Source organism: Oryctolagus cuniculus, chromosome X (assembly GCF_051225735.1).
Source record: "Oryctolagus cuniculus isolate XC-2025 breed Fujian yellow rabbit chromosome X, ASM5122573v1, whole genome shotgun sequence".
NCBI lineage: Eukaryota > Metazoa > Chordata > Mammalia > Lagomorpha > Leporidae > Oryctolagus > Oryctolagus cuniculus.
In genome coordinates this window covers 104,190,925-104,211,628 of record NC_142888.1, presented here as the reverse complement: position 1 = coordinate 104,211,628, position 20,704 = coordinate 104,190,925, and the positions used below count along the sequence as shown (strand labels likewise).

The 20,704-nt window shown below is 36.3% G+C and overlaps 1 pseudogene; it reads right to left on the bottom strand.

The window, feature by feature from the left end:
* Positions 1-903: 903 nt before the first annotated feature.
* The window catches only part of LOC100344436 (large ribosomal subunit protein uL18 pseudogene), a 129,553-nt pseudogene continuing 109,752 nt past the window's right edge, over positions 904-20,704 (bottom strand).

Here is a 20,704-nt window from a genome sequence, read left to right as displayed (position 1 = left end):
GATGATATGCAATTACCATTTTTTGTGGCTGAAATTATCATTGATTTTAGGGATCTGTCCTAGTATCAACCAGCCAACTGAGCCCTTAAAAACTGACATTTTAAGACCATTGGCTCAGTTCAGATCCATATAGTCTGAATTTCAGCTATGGGGAATGCGGAACTGTAAGAACTAGATAGATTGAAATCACAGGAGACTCAGTAATTTTCTATTTCTAAACAGTATTTCCCATGGGCCAAAGGACTATTTCTTAAAATGGCATGTAAATTTACTCTTGTAACCATTCTACACGTGCAAACTTGATATACAAGCTTAATACTTGCTTTTGTCATGACATTTTCATATGTGTATTCAGGACCTGGCATGTACCTTTCAATATCTTCAAAAAATGCAACAACTTCTTTTCGAAAGGTTCCCCCCAGTACAAGTGAATGTGTTAAATCTATGTGGTTTCACCAGTTTTCTCAAAATTTAAAGCCATGGATTAGCACCAGTTTTGTATGCTTTAGGTTTGTGTACTTTGAGGGTATTTTTGCTCTCCACTAACCATCTGGTTGTAATAAATAGAGAGAAGTAATATTTCCAAATGATCGTTGGCCTGTTGCTTGCTGGATTTTAGCAAGAGCTTCACTTCATAAAATTTGAGAGATAGTAACTCCTGTCAGGGAGAATCAAAGTCCAACAAATAGGTGTCAACTTTATGGGAGTCAACCTGCCAGTTTTTTCTGAACAACAACAACAAAAGTATACTTATTTCCTGGAGCAGACTGTCAACTCCCTTGCTTTTATATGCACTTCAGGGCTTCTCAAATAGATTCACAGCAAGAGTTCAACACAAAATAGCTGCTTGTTCAATAAGTTTATGATCTTTATTGGAAAAATCTTCATAGAAAACAGTTTGGTTTAGCTCTCAGCAGTTTGGCCCTGAGCTCTGAGGATGCCTGCTTTGTTTTGGACTGCCCAATCTTTCTTCTGGACAAGGGACATTTTGTGAAGCTTCCACGACTTCTTTTTATCTTTTTATTTTAACTTCTCTGTTAAACTTCTTATACACTGGATTCTCTCATGTGAGCTTTCTTACACATCTCTTCCATCATGTCTGGAGTCACGTGGTTCTTTATGTATTGAGAGAGAATTATTTCTTGTAAGCATCTTCATCTTCTTCCATTAGGTGACATATATAATCTGCAACATTCTTTCCCATGTTGTGCTTCTGATGTGCTTCTGCATTAAACACCTTGTTTCTAGAAGCATAACCAGAGAATTGTTTTGTTCGGTGAGGGATGGACAAGCCTCCATCTATAGCTCCCCCCAGGGCTCTAAAAACTTTATTGCCAGTAGTAGCCCTGGCAAGGCCTGCATCCAAATAGCAGGTGAAGGCACCAGGTTGACCATCAGTGCTTTCCACATTGTATTCATCTCCAGTCACCTCCACTTGGCCTTCATAGATCTTGTCCATGCCAAATCAACTCAGGAGTTTACAAGTCTGCAGCAGGCCAGTACAATACGCTGCAGCATAATTTGTCAGGCCAACTTTCATACCATAATTTGGTAGTTCATATGCATAAATTGCACAGACTATCATATCCTCTTCTATATAGGAATAAGAGATCTGATAAATGATATCTATGTTAGTTACATGAACTACCATCCTGCATTTGGGTGTGTTCTATATATTTTTATCCTGGATCACCAAGCGTTGAGCATAGTAATCAGTTTTACCCCTTGCTGTCTTCTAAATTTCACTTTGTGTCTTGTAAAGTAGGGCTTGTTCTTGATAACATTAACAAACCTCAACCTATGGAACAGAGACCCATGACACAGGCTCAACACAGACCTGCAGGCTCAACAGCACTTCATGGTTGGAGGGGAGGGGAAGCGCCAGACTTCCTTGTTGTAACAGTTGAAATCCATGAAATAATTTCCCCTTCCATACCTGTATGCTAAAAATACCACTAGAGCATATATTTCCCTTACCAAGTAACCATTAACTAAATCCTAAATCTGCTCACAATACCAGAGATTGTGTCACTGTTATGATTTAGTTGAATCCCACATAAAAACCTATAGTAAATCAAAAAGCTGTAATCTGAACAAATCACTTTATCATTAGTTTTTCACAAACACTAGCTTGATTTCTTGTTGATGATGAAGATGAAGATGATATAATGATGATGATGTTATTTCCATTATATCATTTTTTTTCTAGCAAGAGAGACTAACATACTGGGGAGAATAAAGTTTTATTTCTCTCAATGTTTAATGAAGTGTCTTATGATGCTAATGAGAGTGAAATAATAGAATAATATGAATCACTCAAGCATTGGAAAACATTTAGAATATTGGGAATAAAGCTTTTTAGCTGTATGACTCTGGGGCAATTTATATATATATATATATATATATTTCTTCATTTTCTTCATTTTCCTCATCTGTGTGATGGTGATGATAATGTCTACCTTAGAAGGCTGTCGTGCTAATTAAATAAAATAGCCAATGTAAAGTGATTAGCATTATTTAGCACATAGAAGATGCTCAATAAAAATTCCCTTTGAGAGATAATATTGCATAGTGAAAATTATAAAATCTCAAGGAGATACTACAAAGGAAAAGTATGCTTGCAAATTTAATTGATTTTATATGCCACCTTCAAATATCATGCAAGAATTCAGTTATATTTGGATTAAAACATTTTAAATAAAATAAAACTATAAGCACATTTAAAATAAAGATGATTCTGTTTATGAGTTCTATGTGAGAAAGGATTTCCTAAACTTTAATATGTTAAATATATCAAAAATGGTACATTTTATTACATTGAAGTGCAAATCTTTTCCATGCAAAACAGCATGAATAAAATACAAATAATCAGTAAACTTGCAAAACTTGTTTGAAGGTGGCAATATGGATATTGGAATTCTGAATGATTGTTTTTCTTCTGGGTACACTTTTTTGTACTTTCCATTTTCAACAATGAATATTCTTCACAACTGTAATTAGAAAAAAGTATGTATGCATGTGTACACAAACATACACAGATAGCAGAAGTTTACAGGTTTTCTAGTCAAATGACCTCCTTTCAATTTCCAATTTCATATTTAACTGTATAATCCGCATCAGATTACTTAACTTCTGTGAGCCTCAGTTCCTTCACCCGTGTAAAGAGGCATTATCTCTCTCTTTCAGGTCTGTTTTAGAATTATCAAATGAGCATCAACTTCACAATACATTCTATAGCCCGTAGCTGAGGTCTAAAAATAGTAATTATTATTACTATTGGAATCATTATTTTTAAATAGTATCATGACATTGAACAAAATAGAGAGTACTACTTAGGCCTTTCAGGTTATAAGTCTCCAAGTTACCAGGATATTCTCAGTTTATTAGTATTTGTTTGAAATTTAGGCTCCAGCATTAAGACATAATTGGTCATGCCGCTGCTTGTGACACCAGAATACCATATGAGCACAAGTTCCTGTCTCAGTAGCTCCACTTCAGATCCAGCTTCCTGCTAATGGCCTGGGAAAGCAGTAGACAATGGCCTAAGTGCTTAAGCCCCTGCCACCTATGTGGAAGACCCAGATGAAGCTCCTGGCTCCTGGCTCTTGTTTTCAGCCTGGCCCAGCCCTAGCCATTACAGTCATATGAGGAGTGAACCAACAAGTGGAAGATCTCTGTCTCTCCATGTCTGTGGCTCTGACTTTCAAATAAAAAAAAAATCTTTTAAAAAATTTAGATCAAAAAGTATAGAAATAATAGACAATATTTTCTTATATTTGCAACCAGTTCTTTTAGTCAGCTGGAAAAATGTATCATTGAGATTACACAAGTCGCTATAGTGATTCAGTACTAGTGATTCTGAATCATCTTGTCAAGTGGATATCTCTTGCTGCCTATACTAGTGACTTTACAAAACTCATGATTTACCTTCACTTTATTTATGTCGTTTTCTCTCTACCACTTATTTTTCTTTGTCAGTCACTCTTATGTTTCACCCCTTATCACACTTTTAAAATGTGTCCAGGAAAATGTGCAGATTGTGGTGTTTAGTCACAGCTGAATATGTATTTCCAGGGTTAGGCAAAATTCTTAAGCATGTAGGCTGATCTCCCTGAGGATCAAGGGCCCACCATGCTGACAATTAACTGATTCCTTAACACTGTCAGAGCTGAGCAAACTATATACAGCCCATAATTTGTCAGATAGAGAATCTTGCTGGAGATAATCAGCAGTGGCTATGGTGCCTGCTCCTAGTTCATTTGGTTGCGCATTCTGTGTTGATTCAAACAAAATACAGAATTCCCAAAAAGTGTCAGTAATTTTGAATCTCCAAAAAAAGTTTGAGTCTTAAGTTTTAAGGTCATCATATCACTACATCTCCATACAAAACTAGTTTTTTAACAGAAATCCTGCTTCATACTACTATATAAAATATTTAACAGAGATCATTTATTTTGAAATTGATGTATTCAGGGACAGATATAATTAAACAGAAAGTTTGACTAGTTTATTTCAAGTTTGCTATAGCTGAGTTATATATACTTAACTATACAACAGTGAGGCAGTGTTATGCAGTGGTAAAAAATACAAGGATTTGAGTTACATGTAAAAAAATAATTTTGGCTTAATCTCTAAGCATAAGACAAACATGTAATTTATGACCTCCAAGTCTGAGTCTACTCCTTTCTAAAATGGAAAGAATAATGACTAACTCAAAGTCGATATTAAGAATAAAATAATCTGTACAAGACCTTAATAAGTGTTTAATAATAGCTTATTAACAAAAGAGCAAGAGGATTTTGTGTAAATAATGCATACAAAATATGTTCTATATAATATACCAGAAAAACTTGTAAAATAGCAGCCCTCTTTTTACTAGTGCATATCCCCCACAAATAACTAAATCGATAGATCACTTGGATAGAAGCTAAGAGTTCTTGTCTTCCTACTCTCTGATATTTGTCCTCTTGCCTTGAGTATTCTTAAGAGAGTTTTTGATTTGAATTACCACTTGATATACTGCCATTGCCTTTTAGAAATTTCTAAAGCAATGCCAGTTGTGATTGTATGATTCTACAGAAGGAACAGAAGAGAAAAAGTGCCATAGGCATGTGTCCTATCAAGTGTTGGAGAAAAAAAGATGCTCCAAATATTTTATACTCTCATCATGACGTTGGGAGGGGCCTTAGGAAGAAGTTAGAATTGAATAATATCTAGGACAAGAAAAGGCTGATGTTATAAATCAGCCAGCATTCCTCACCAATCTCATGTGATATTGGTGGTTACATAAGTACCATAGTTAAAGCGACACACAGCTTTGAAAACTCAGTAGAAAGGTTTATCTCAGTTTTCTTGAAAATCTAGGCAATGACCTTCATGACACTTTAGTTCCCTGGTAGGATCACAAAAGTTTAAAGTTTACATGTTTTCCGCATTTTCAATACTTATTAAAGAATTTAAGTTCTATATAGAAATGAGGACTGTATATAAGTATGCATGTGTTTGTTAGAGTGCCTAGAAGTGAGACGAGAGTAAGTTGGAGACAGGCTGATTTGCTTGATTTTGAAAAGTGTACACATTCTGGAATATAAAAGAAAAGAATAAAAAGTGAAATTCTATTTATCCTAGATTGAATGTAAACTATATCTTTGCCATGTTGGAGTGTCCATTCATATCCCGGCTACTCATTTTCCAGTCCAGATTCCTGCAATTGTGCCTGAGAAAGCAACAGAAGATGGTTCAAGTATATAACCCCCTACCAAAAATGAGGGTTACTCAGATGGATTCCTAGCTCCTGGCTCCAGCTATTGCTATTGTGGCCACTTGAGGAATAAAACAGCAGATGGAAGATTTCTATCTCTCACCACTTCTCTGTATAACTCTTCCTTTCAAATAAATAGATAAATAAATAAATCTTTAAAAAAAGAGAAAAATTAATATTGACTGTTTCTCTACCATAGTTAATGTAATAGTCCTATACTATAATTGCTATATATTAGGTAGACAGTAAATAGTTGCTAAATGAACAGGAAACTCAATAATGTATATCATATTATTTAGCCACAAAATAGAACAACAGGAATTCACAATCTATGATAAAGTCTCTTTTTACTGGTATATGACTTTTTCCCTTGTAAAATTATACTAAATTCATCTTCTGTATATAAAGATAATTGAAAATGTATCTTGATGTGAATGGGATGGGAGAGGGAATGGGAGATAGGAGGGTTGTGGGTGGGAGGGAAGTTATGGGGGGAGAAAGCCACTGTAATCCAAAAGCTGTACTTTGGAAATTTATATTTATTAAATAAAAGATTAAACAATGTATACTAATAAAAACATGCAAGAATAAGAAACATCTCTTAAGTAGATGATTACTGTGACAACACATTCCCAATACAACTACCAGTCCTGAAGGAATTAAGAGTTGTTATTAAATTCAGGCAATACGTTATTTGATCAAATAGGTATTACTAGGAATGAGTTTATCAGATAAATCTATTACCTTCCAGTTATAAACACTCTGACAAAGGAAAACAATATAGGTTTCTTTTGATTTGTAAGAAGTTGTGAATCATAGGATTTCAAACCTGAAAATGTTTTGAAGGTATTTAAACTCATGGTGTCTTTTATAGAAAGGGAAACTCAAACCCTAAAAGACCCAAACTAATGAAATGAATTAGAATTACAGATAGACATAAGATTTTAATGTCAAACCATCTGTGACTCAGTTAATTACTCTTTCTTCTATCCCTGCCATCCTACAGGAGACATTTGAGTTTCATGTTAAATTCCAGTGCACAGAAAGGGCAAGAGTTATTAACAATCAATTTAATGTAGTTAACCATTTTGTCTACAGGAGACATTGAAAATGATTATCCAGTGTTTCAAATATTGTCACGAGAATGTTTATTTGATCTACATATTATTAATTGTTTTTGAAGGACCAGCTAGAAATATAGAATTCAGACCTTACATGTAAAATCCAGATTAAAGAGGTTCTTTTCAAAAATAAAAATAATGACAACACTAGATCCCTTTCCCCAAATCATGGAAATTGACTAGAACAATGTAGGATACTCCCTATGAAATATAAAATGGAAGTTCATTGTATCATAGCACTTGCTAATCCATTTCATCCTTATACATAGTTTTGCTCATTTATATTTCCATAATTCATTTCCTTGTAGACCTGGAGTTTCAAGACTGTGACTTCTGAAACCAACCTTTAAGTAAATTTCAATTTGAATATTCTGTCTTCATGCCTCATAAAAAATAAGGGAAATCAGAAAATAGAAATGCTATAAAACTTTAGCATAAATATCATTTGTCTTTCCATACCTGAAATACTCTCAAGGGCCTTTTAGCCAGATCTGAATGCCTTAAGGGCTGATTCTGAGGCCAGAATGCTGTTTAGGACATCTGCCATTCTATGAGTCTGCTGTGTATCCCACTTCCAATGTTGGATCACTCTCTCCTTTTTAATTCTATCGGTTAGTATTAGCAGACACTAGTCTTGTTTATGTGATCCCTTTGACTCTTAGACCTATCAGTATGATCAATTGTGAACTGAAACTAATCACTTTGACTAATGAGATGGCATTGGTACATGTCACTTTGATGGGATTGAATTGGAATCCCCTGGCACGTTTCTAAAAAAAAAAAAAAAAAAAAACTAAATGAAAGAACTCTGCAATACTAACTGATAGAATAAAAAAGGGAGAGAACAATTCAACATGGGAAGCGGGATACACAGCAGACTCATAGAATGGCAGATGTCTTAAACAGCACTCTGGCCTCAGAATCAGCCCTTGAGGCATTTGGATCTGGCTGAAGAGCCCATGAGAGTATTGCAGGCATGGAAACAAAAAAGAGGACCTAAATGAAAGATCTCTGCAAGTGAGATCCCAGTAGAAAGAACAGGCCATCAAAGAAGGAGGTACCTTTCTCTGAAGGGAGGAGAGAACTTCCACTTTGACTATGGCCTTGTCTAAATAAGATTGGAGTTGGAGAACTCAAGAGGCTTCCATAGCCTTGGCAGCTCATGACAAGAGCCTAGGGTGATTACTGATGCCATAAACAAAAGTGTCAATTTGTTAAGTCAACAATAGGAGTCACTGTGCACTTACTCCCCATGTAGGATCTCTGTCCTTAATGTGTTGTACTATGTTAATTAATGGTATATCTAGTACTCCAACAGTACTGTATACTTTGTGTTTCTGTGTGGGTGCAAACTGTTGAAATATTTACTTAGTTTATACTAAATTGATCTTCTGTATATAAAGATAATTGAAAATGAATCTTGATGTGAATGGAATGGGAGAGGGAGCGGGAGATGGGAGGGTTGCAGGTGGGAGGGAGGTTGGAGGGGGGAAACCACTGTAATCCAAAAGTTGTACTTTGGAAATTTATATTTATTAAATAAAAGTTTTTAAAAAAGCATAGCAAGCTGAGTACTGAATCTCAAATCAAAAATAAAAAATATCGTTTGTGATATTACTGCAAGTATTTCTTCAGTGAGGGTCTTATTTTATTAGTTAACAAAAGTTATTTTAAATTAAATAGGAATATGTTAAATAAGATATCTAGTAATGAAATAGTTTACTATAACACATTTAAATATTTCACTAAGAAAGGATCTTGCTAACTTCATACATTTAATACATTCAAAAATAATAGATATTTTGGTTACAAAAGGTGCAAAACATCTCTTCCAAACTAAGTTATGACAAAAGGTGAAGAAATTTTAATCATTGTTTCAGTAATCTAAGTTGTAGCCTATATACTTATTGTATCACACTTTACTGGGGTCCTAGAAAGCCTAATATATGGCAGTTAACTAACCAGTTACAGGAAATACATGAGTCCAGGCAGAGGTATATAACTCGTAGCTGTATATGAACACTACTGGCTAAAAAATACATTAATAAATGCCCCAGCCATCCCTTTTGTCTATACAATGCTCAAATGGCTGGATTGCATTGAAACACAATTATTTGCCAGAGGTCACATGATATTTTAGAGTCATATTTGTGGACTAATGTAAAATTATAACTTGGTCAGAAATAAATGGCATTTTTCATTTTACATATTTTAAAGTACATTTTGCTGGGGCAGGCACTGTGGCGTAGCGGGTAAAGCTGCCTCCTGTGGTGCCGGCATCCCATATGGCCACCCATTCTAGTCCCAGCTGCTACTCTTCTAATCCAGCTCTCTGCTATGGCCTGAGAAAGCAGTAGAAGATGGCCCAGGTCCTTGGGCCCCTTTACCCACATGGGAGACCCAGAAGAAGATCCTGTCTCCTGGCTTCAGATTAGCACAGCTCCAGCTGTTGCAGCCATTTGGGGAGTGAACCAGTGGATGGAAGACCTCTCTGCCTCTCCTTCTCTCTGTGTGCAACTCTTTCAAATAAATAAATAAATTTAAAAAAATACATTTTGTATATTTTTTGTTTTTAGACCAAGTAATTTTAGAAAAAAATAAGTGTCTTGCCTTAGTGCATAATCATTCCCCACCGTTGATGAAAATTTGCTTCTGTAACCCTGATTTCATCAACATTAAACTACTTTCGCTGCCTTCCTCACTCAACATATTGCCCATTTGCTTCAAAGCATGAAGAGACTAAGCAAATAAATTATTTATGGTGAATTCAGATCTCCTAGTACAAACTATACTCTGCCTTCCATAAATAATTCATAATTATCACTATAGTTAATATATTGGCTCAATACATATTTTCCCTTCTACTGATCTTCCTCTAGACATGAAATAAGTACAGTTTGAGAACTATTAAGCTTAAAATTAAATATCAGGACCCACAGCAAACTTACAAAAAGACACTGAGTAGTTTCCTTCCTTAGAATTAAATATTTTTTCTAAGGTAACATATAAATGTAGAATTATTTTTTTATTCAGTTTAATGTCACTTCGATTTTCATCTTTGTTGTTATTCTTTTTATCCTAACACCTTGAAAAACTTTCAAAATTATGAAAATTAATAACTTCTTAACCAATAGGTCAAAGAAGAAACTACAAGGAAAATTAGAAAATACTTAAACAGCAATAAAAACAAAATCACAATACTCTAAAATATACAAGAGCAGAGGGGGCAGTGTACATGTGGAAATATACACTGCAAATAACTGCATTAAAAAGGAAGATTTCAAATCTAACTTTAAGACACTGTAAAGACCCAACTTTACTCATTGAGGAATGAGGGCACAAAAAGTAAACTAAAACCAGTGTAGCAGAAAGAAGATAATAAAGAACAAAACAGGAATATGGATATTTATATAATAGACTAAATGAACCCAAAAGTTGATCATTCAAAAAAATCAACATTGATAAATGTTTAGGTAGAATGATGAGTAAAAGAAGAAACATACAATTCATATAAGAAATGAAAGTAAAAATATTACCACTGGTCTTACGACAAATAAAAACGGATTATAAAACTATCCTGCAAACCATTGTATAACAACTTAGATAACGCAGATGAAATGGAGAAAGTGTTAGAAATGCATAAATTAGTAAAGCTAATTCACAAAGAAATAGCCTAGTCCAACATGAATACTGAAATTTAATATGTGACTTGAAAACCTTATAACAAAGAAATGGTCAGCCCCAGATGGGTTTCTGGTGAATTCAACCAAGCATTTAAAGAATTAACACGGGGCTGATGCTGTGGCTCACTTGGTTAATCCTCCGCCTGCAGCATCGGCATCCCATATGGGTGCCGGTTCTAGTCCTGGCTGCTCCTCTTCCAGTCCAGCTCTCTGCTATGGCCCGGGAGTGCAGTGGAGGATGGCCCAAGTGCTTGGGCCCTGCACCCCATGGGAGACCTGGAGGAGGCACCTGGCTCCTGGCTTTGGATCGGTGCAGCACGTAGGCCATAGCGGCCATTTGGGGGGTGAACCAACGGAAGGAAGACCTTTCTCTCTGTCTCTCTCATTGTCTAAAACTGTGACTGTAAAATAAATAAAATAAGTAAATAAAGAAAGAATTAACACAAATTCTTTCAAAATCTGATCAAAATTAGAATAGGAGATATATCACATTCACTATTGATTATATGAGGCCAGCATTACCTAGATTCATTCAAGGGCATTACATGAAATGTACAAATATCCCTCATCAATATAGGTGTAAAATCATCTACAAAATGCCAGCAAAGATAATCTTGCAGCATATTAAAGGACATACAAAGAATCCTCAAAATATTAATGGAGGATATGTTATAAAGAAACTATGCAGGATTAAAAAAATTTGCTACAAAATATATTAATCTTTAATTTTCCATGAATTTGTTTCAGTAGGCTCATGTTTTATAACTCAGTGGAACTGAGGAAGTACTTCTTAAGCAGCTGGTAAAAATGAAAGTATACAGCTGTGCAGGTGGAAAAATAATGGAATCATTAATGGAGTAATGGAATCTATAGATAAAACCATAACATTGGTGTGAAACGAAGTGACAAATAAATGAGATTGCCTGCAGTACATGGGCCATGATAGAGAGTAATAGAAAACATGTGGCTGTGAACAAAAGTAATTTTGTTAAATATTTAAGTTATGTATTACTTATTTAAATGCACAACATTTGGCTCTTAGGCAAGCCAGAGAAGTTAGATTTTTTCCAATCCAATATTTTATCTATAAATCAGGACAATTGGAAATAGTTCCCTACATTGCTCTACGAAACAAGGCAGTTCACATCACATGCCATTATCTCACAGTATGAATGTATATGTTAATTTAGGGATGGGAAATTGGTTTAAGAATGTAACCATATCAGGGTAGGTTATAGATTATTACCATAAGGTCTTAGTTGTAGTTTTTGGAAAGGCAGTATTCACTTCACAACTGAAATAAAATCTCCATATGTCACTAATGCTGACTACACATACCGCCCGTAAGTTAGATAAAAGCAAACAAGAATCAGACATTGTGATTTGTGTGCATGTGTGTGATCAATATACATTGCCACAAGCATGTTTATTTAAGTGTATTGATTATGAAAGCAGCTTTAGCACTCTGTACTATTTTTGCTTTTTCTTCATGATGCAGTCTGTTTGGTGTTCTTCAACCACATCGTTGTTTTGTCTTGTCATCTGTATGTACAGGCTGAATCTTGAAAAATATCAATTTTTCTATTAGCTAACTGAGAAGAGAAGTACTGGCCATGACATGCTCTCTCTCCTCCCCAGAATGATTACAAAGACACACTGGAGCTACGTTGCTGATGGTTTCTTCCAAATTGCCCAGCTGACAAGGTAAAATTCACAACAGATTCTTGTTAATAAAGAACAATGTACAAGTACATTAAGTGTTGCACTTATCTACTTAAGTATTTTTAAAGCTCTTTTAACTTTGACAAGAACAAAGGAAAAAAAAAACTCTTGACAATGATCAAGAGTAGAAAAACATGCATACAATTTGGTCCTTGGCCAAATAATTGAAGGGCACACCAAATAACCTCTCCATGTCATTAGAGATGATGATTCAGCCTAAAAAGAAGCACAGAGGTATCTGAGAATAAGTGTATTTAATTCATAGGGAAGCTGGCTGAACTTTTAGGTTTTAAAAATAACAGAAAACAAAGAAATATGTTTTTCTTGGAGTAGAAGGGGCTATCAGATTCCTGTCATTATTTTTGTAGATTGAACTCATCCTTCTCATATAGCAAGTAGCATACTTTCATGCTCCCCAAACACCTCAAAAAGTCCCTAGCAAAGAATAATATGTGTGTGTGTGTGTGTGTGGGTGGGTGGGTGTTTGTGGTTAAGATATTTCCTTCAAATTTCACTAAAGGAAAAACATAAAAGTTAAAGTTAAAAAACAAAGCTAACCAAGAGCCAAAACCTACATCTAAATCAACAACAATGCATTTTAATATATATGAATAAGGCAGCATTTGCCTAGATTCATTTGCATTTAGATAGCATAGTGCTAGTGCAGTTTGTATTGTGCTTTTAAATAAACTAACTCATTTTGCACTCACACAGAAGCTATTTGAAGTTGAGCACAATGAGGGTAAATGGTTTCTTTTCAATCTAAAAAGAGAAGACTTGGAGAGGTGAAATGACTTAGCCAAAGTAAAAGCTAAGAAGTGGCAGAGCGAGAAAATCATGAGATTTTCTGGTACCAAATCGTTGGTTTTCCCCATTTGGGATTATAAGCTGCCTCATAGTAATGTCTTATATTTGGGTACATTTCTCGGCTTTCTCAAGTGCTTCCTCATATAATATGTGGAACCACAAAAACTGTCCATATTTGCTAATGTTTTATCAATTTAAATGACAATTTATATGGTACAAACATTGACTGATTTTCACAAGTTTTTTTTTTTTTTTTGGTGTCTCTACCTTGGTGTAGGCACTGCCTTTCACGTCACTCTCATCCCTAGGCATCTGCATTAACACAACCAGGGACTAATGTTGGCAGGTGCTTTCAATTTGGGAAAGAGAAGCATGCCATAAGTTTTAAATTACTCCATTTTTCCTCATTTATTCACATTTCCTCACTTCCAGCTAGATCCTCTAGGTGACTGATAAATGACCTTGCACAAGGGTTTAATGCTGATGTGAGCACCATATCACCTCTTTCAAAGCATCTGTCCCGGTGTTGCAGGTCATTCCTTCAATGCGTTTACACGTTGAAACATCCTCCAAACTGGTATTTGAGTACAGTGGTGGTGTTTCTTACAGTGGTGTTACTCATTTTCTATCAAACAGTCTAATGTTTTGTCTGCCTGTTTGGGAGACTTCCTTATAGATCACTCTCTGTTTTCTTTCTCAATACATTCCATCCTTTTTTTTTTTTTTTCGTTTCCTCTCCATCTGTCCTGAGTTTCTCATTCTCTCTTCTAAATCTGTGTCTCTACCTTCTTTCTCCTTAACAGCTTCATTTTCCTGCTTCCTTCTCTCTCCTTCTCTGAAGCCCCCTTCCATATTTCAAACCTTCTTTCCCACCACTTATAAAGAATTTTGTTTTGGCAATATCCACAGGTCAACATGTAAAACTCCTGATTTTCCTTAGTCCTAAGAAGTATTTGGCATTAAGTTCGAAACTATTCAATTATCTTCTCTGTTCAATAAATATTGGCTCTATTCTATATTCAAGCACTGTTATGGTTACTCACCAAGCCATTTAATTAGCACTTACTAGCTGTTAGTTATGCAAATCGTTCTACATGCATTCATATATTTTAACTAAATGTTGCTTTGAGATTACTATAAATTAATATGCAGCTGTAAGTAATACTACAAAGAGATCCTGTGTGTACCCTTTACACTGTTTACCCAATGGTAACATCTAGCAAAACTATAGCATAATATCATAGCTAATCATTAACATTACTACAGCAAAAAAGGAAACATTTCTACCACCACATTTTGTACTTTTATAGTCATACCTTCCTCCTTCTCAAAACATCTGCCTTGTCTTTGACCTCTAGCAACCACTAATCCCTTCTCCATTTCTATACTTTGCAATTTCGTTTTGACAATACAAATAAGTCAGTTGCATTAATGTATAAGTTTTTGCTTGAGTAAAGATTTTAACTTCTCTGAAACAAATGTCTAAGTTATGTAGCAATTGTATGTTTTTTGTTTCCTTTTATGAAACTGTCAAACTGATTTCCAGATTTGCTTTACTATGTTATACCTTACAATTAGTGTATGAGCATCTCACTTTTTCTGCATTCTTGTCACCATTTGTTGCTGTCACTGTTTTTTTTTTTTTGGCAAATTATTGTTGTACAAAGTAATGTTATGTTTTTATACATAGTGTACTAAGTGATGTCATCATTTTTTTCACTTATTTAATTATTTGACATGCAAAGTTAGAGAGAGAGAGAGATTTTAAATCCACTGGCTCACTCCTCAAATGCCCATAATGGCCAGGGCTAGTCCAGGCCAAAGCCAGGAGCAAGAACTCCATCCTGGTCTCCCACATCGGTGGCAGGGTGCCAAGTACTTCGGCCATCTTCTGCTGCCTTCTCAGGCTCCCTAGCAGGAAGCTGAACAGATAGCGCAGAAGACGGGACTCAAACTGGCTTTCTGATGTTGGATTCAGGTGTCACAGTTGACAGCTTATCCCTCTGCAGCAGCCCCCACGTTATGTGGAATGGCTAAATCAAGCCTATAAACTCATCCATCATGTCCAATATTTGACATCTTCCACAATAAGATATCTGAGATCCACCCTTCCCATGACATGGAAATGTACAGTAATCAGCTATTAGCTATAGTCACCATGTTATATAAAAAAATCTCAAAAAAACTCATACATACTTCTATCAAACTGAGGCTTGTTACTGTTTAGTTAACATCTCCCTGTTCTCCTTATCCCCAGTCTCTAATAACTACAATTCAACTCTGCTCCTATGAGTTCAATTGTTTTGGCAACCATACATGAGTGAACTTTAAAGAGTTCATAGAAAATGGGGCTGATGTTGTGGCATGGAGGTTAAAGCCACTGCCTATGTATGATGCCAGCATCCCATATGGGCACTGGTTCGAGTCCAGGCTGTTCCACTTCGGATCCAGCTCCCTGCTAATGCGCCTGTGAAAGCAGGGGAAGATGGCCCAAGCGTCTGGGCCACTACCCAGAAGAAGCTCCTTGCTCCTGGCTTTGAACAGGCCCAGCCCTGGACATGGAGGCCCTTTAGGGAATAAACCAGCGATGGCAGATCGATCTCTGTCTATCCCTCTCTCTGTGGTTCTGACTTTCAAATAAATAAATAAATAATCTTTTTTTAAAAAAAAAGGTTGATGGAAAAGTGGAATTAAATATAACTTCATTTTGATACAAAAGTTTTTTTAAATCCACTCATAGCGTTTTCATAATTACACATTTGTATGAAATTTTTGAAGAACTTTCAAAGAAAGGAGATCATATGGTATTTGTCTTCCTGAGCCTGGCTTACTTCACTTAATATAGCATTCTCCAATTCCATCTGTGCTGCCCCAAGCCACATAAATTCTCTTTTCAGGGCTGAATAGTACTCCACTATGCATATATATATATATATATATATACACACACCATATTTTCTTTATCCATTCAGCTGTTGATAGAAAATTAGGGTGATTATGTAACTTGGTTGTTATGAATAGTGCTCCAATTGAATATGAGCATATAGACATCTCTTTAACATATTGAATTCAAATCTTTTGAGTAAATACTCAAAAGCAGAATGGCTAGATCATATAGTAGTTATATTTTTAGTGTTCTGAGGAAATTGCATAGACATGTCAGTACTAATTCATATTCCCACTAACAATATACATAATTTCCCTTTTCCTCATATCCTTTCCAAAATATGTTATGTTTCACCATTTTGACCATAGATATTCCAAGTTGTGTATGTGATATCTCCTTGTAGTTTTAGTGATATCTAGATTTTTTTTTCATATATGAGTATGTGTTATCCTGCCATTATTCTTGTGAGAAAAGTCTATTGAAATAATTTGCTCATTTCTTTTTTTTTTTTTATTTTTTGACAGGTAGAGTGGACAGTGAGAGAGAGAGAGAGATAGAGAGAGAGAGACAGAGAGAAAGGTCTTCCTTTTCCGGTGGTTTACCCCTCAATGGCTGCTCCAGTGGCGTGCTGCAGCTGGCACACCTCGCCTATCCGAAGCCAGGAGCCAGGTACTTCTCCTGGTCGCCCATGCGGGTGCAGGGCCCAAGGACATGGACCATCCTCCACTGCACTCCCGGGCCACAGCAGAGAGCTGGACTGGAAGAGGAGCAACCAGGGCAGAATCCGGCATCCCGACCGGGACTAGAACCCAGGGTGCCAGCGCCGCAGGTAGAGGATTAGTGTAGTGAGCCGCGGTGCCGGCCTTGCTCATTTCTTAAGTGAACTATAATCGCATACCATTTAATAAAGGGAATGTAACCTGGTAATTATGTCATTAGATGACTCATCACTGTGAAGATATCATATAAGTACTTGCAAAAATCTAGATGGTATAGCCTAATGCACACCTAGGCTGTAAGGTATAGTCTTTATTTTCCAGGCTACCAACTTGTTTAGCATGTGACTGTACCGAATATTATAAGTAATTATAACACAATGGTGCATATTTGTGTATATAAACATAGAATAGTTACAGTAAAAATAAAGCAGGAAAGATTTCAAAATTGTAGACTTCTATAGGGAACTTAACAAGACTGGAGCTTGCAGGAATGGAAGTCAATAATAAATTAACATTAAAGTACTGTAACATTTTTACTTTACACAATTTTTAAAGTTTTTGACTCTTATTACACTTAGCTTAAAAGACAGACACATTGTAAAGATGCACAAATTTTTTTTTTATATTTTTATTCTATGAGTACTTTCAGTTGTTTTTCTATTTGTTTAAATTTTAAACTTTTTCTTAAAAGACTAAGACACAAACACATGCATTAGCCTTGGCCCACAGAGACTCAGGGTCATCGATAAAGTTGTCCTCCACCTGCACATCCTGACCCACTGAAATTTGGTCGGGGACAATAACTCACATGGGGCTGTCATCTCCTAGAACATTTGCTTCTTCTGGAATTTCTCCTGAAGGATATGCCTGAGAGTCTTTTAAGAAGATGTCACTCTTGCTGGCGCCGCGGCTCACTAGGCTAATCCTCCACCTTGTGGCGCCAGCACACTGGGTTCTAGTCCCGGTTGGGGCGCCAGATTCTGTCCCGGTTGTCCCTCTTCCAGTCCAGCTCTCTGCTATGGCCCGGGAGTGCAGTGGAAGATGGCCCAAGTCCTTGGGCCCTGCACCCCATGGGTGACCAGGAGAAGCACCTGGTTCCTGCCTTCGGATCAGCGCGGTGCAGCGCGCCGGCCACGGCTGCCATTGGAGGGTGAACCAACGGTAAAGGAAGACCTTTCTCTCTGTCTCTCTCTCATTGTCCACTCTGCCTGTCAAAAATAAAAAAAAAAGATGTCACTCTTATCAAAATTATTTCCATAGTGTTTTGATTGGCTTGTTTCCTTTTATATAACACCTTTGCACACAGATAAAGCTCTATGAACATTCTTCTCTATTAAGGAAAACCTTTTGGTGTTCAGGGATCCATGTTTTCAAACTTTTGAAGGACCTTGTTGAGGCCCGCTAAAGCTTCTTCTAGCCTCTTCATTATGAATTTTCTTGGAGGTTTATATCCTGCAGTTTCCTCACCGTTCGCCTCTTCTTCAGCTATACATTCAGCTAAGCAATAGGAATATTTTAGCACCAATATAATCTTATGAAGCCACCATCATGTATGTTATCCACCACTAACAGAAGCATCGTTACAAGATTATAATTGTTCTTGTTTTTTGTTATATAAATTTGTTTGAGTTAGCAATATTTTTTATATTAATCATTTGTCAGACTTATGGCTTACAAATATTTCCTCCCAGTCTATAAGTTTTCTTGTCAGTGTGTTAATTGATCCCATCATTGTGCAGAAGATTCCATTTTGATGGGATTCCATTTGTATATTTTTGCTTTTGTGGCCTAAAATCTGAAAAATCCCTCTTCAGACCACTGTCATGGAGTTTTATAACTTCCAGGTTTATGTTTAAGCTTTTTAACCACTTTAAGTTGTTTTTTGTGTATGGTATAAGGATGCAATTTCATTCTTTTTCTTATTTTTTCCAGCATTATTTCCAGCTTCATTATTGAAGAGATTATCCTTTTCTCATTGTATATAATTGACAACTCTTTTGAAAATAAACTGACTCTAGGCAAGTGGGTTCATTTCTGGGCTCTTTTTTCTGTTCCACTGCTTGATATGTTAACTTAAATATTTGTACCACACTGTGTAAATCACTATCAGTTTGTAATATAGTTTCAAACCAGGCTGTGTTATGCTTCCAGATTTATTCGTTATTCCCATATTCAACTTAACTATTCAGGGCTTTTTGGTTCAATATGTACCTTAGGATTTTTGAACATCTACATAAATTGTATTGGAATTTTGATATGATTACATTGAATTTATAAATTGCTCTGGATTGTATGGACATTTTAATAATATTATTTAAAAATAATATTATTTATCTTTATCATTTCATAGGACTATCTTTTCATTTACTTATGTCTTCTTTAAATTTTTTACTGGCGGTTTGTGATTTTTAGTGTATAAGCCTTCCACCTTTGGTTAAAATTATTCCTAAGCATCATTTTAAAATTTATTTTATTTATTAGAAATGCATGGTTACAGAGAAACAGTGACAGAGACAGACACAAAGAGAGTGCATCCATCCACTGGTTAACTCCCCAAATGGCTGCAATGGCCCGGGGATGGGCCAGACCCAAGTCAGGAGGCTGGAACTCCATCTGATATTCGGGGTCCAGGTACTTGGGACTAACCAGGCATATTAGCAGGGAACTGGATTGGATGTGGAACAGCTGGGACTCGAACTGGCTCTCATATGGGATGCTGGCATAGCAGGAGGTGGCTTAAGGTGTACTGAATCACAACACTAGTCCCTATTTCCTAATCATTTTACTTATTGTTTTAATCCATCTAAGTAGGATTGTTCTCTTGATTTCTTTCTCAGGAAGTTCATTGTTAGTGTGGAGAAACGCCACTGATTTTTGCCTGTTATTTTTGTATACTGCAAATTTACTGAACTTAATTATCAATTCTAACAGCTTTCAAGTTGATTCTTTAAATTTTTCTATTTTCACTCAATTCTTTCATTCTCTGTGTTTAATTGGAGTATTTATACCATTTATTTCAATGAAATCTTTGATATCTCTTTTTTTCTGACAGGTAGAGTGGACAGTAAGAGACAGAGACAGAGAGAAAGGTCTTCCTTTGCCATTGGTTCACCCTCCAATGGCCGCCGCAGCTGGTGCGCTGCGGCCAGCACACCGTGCCGATCCGATGGCAGGAGCCAGGTACTTATCCTGGTCTCATGTGCACTCCCAGGCCACAGCAGAGAGCTGGACTGGAAGAGGAGCAACCAGGACAGAATCCGGTGCCCTGACCGGGACTAGAACCTGGTGTGCCAGTGCCGCTAGGCGGAGGATTAGCCTAGTGAGCCGCTGCGCCGGCCTTTGATGTCTTTCACATTAAATCTGCCATTTTTAATTTTTCCTTTGATCTGTTTTTGCCTTCATGTGCTATTTAAATATTTCTAAATTCCATTTTGATTTATCTATAGTGTTTTCAAGTATTTTCCCTTTGAATTTTCCTGGTTTCTGTACATATTAAATTACATAACTTACCTTCTTCACTGCTGAGCAGAGTGGGTGTTATAACTATTTACTGTGCTTCTACTGATATCTCATTGGCTTGAAGGGATAAATGTGTCTCCTTATTGCTCCTCATATGACTGCCTCTTGTACCAGGTGATGGTCACTTCATTATCAATACAAAGTGATGAAAGTCTTGACTGTCCATTAGGCTACCTTTGACAATACTCCACCAGGGAATGGAGAAGAGGACCTTGATTCTTTTATGTAGAAGTAACATTCCAGTCTTCCCCCTCAGACTCCACTGATACCATTGATGGGGTGTTGCTTATGACTATTGGTTGGTGACAGAGGTCTCAGCTCCCTTCTTGGCCTTCTTTGATACCCTCACAGATGTGGTAGGAAAAATTGGGTTACCTTATTACATCCTGGCAAAACTGAAAATCTGAGCATCCCCTTTGTCCTTTGCTGGTGTGATTGGGAATACATTCATGGTTGTTTCTTTATGATATTTGGCTGGATTTCCT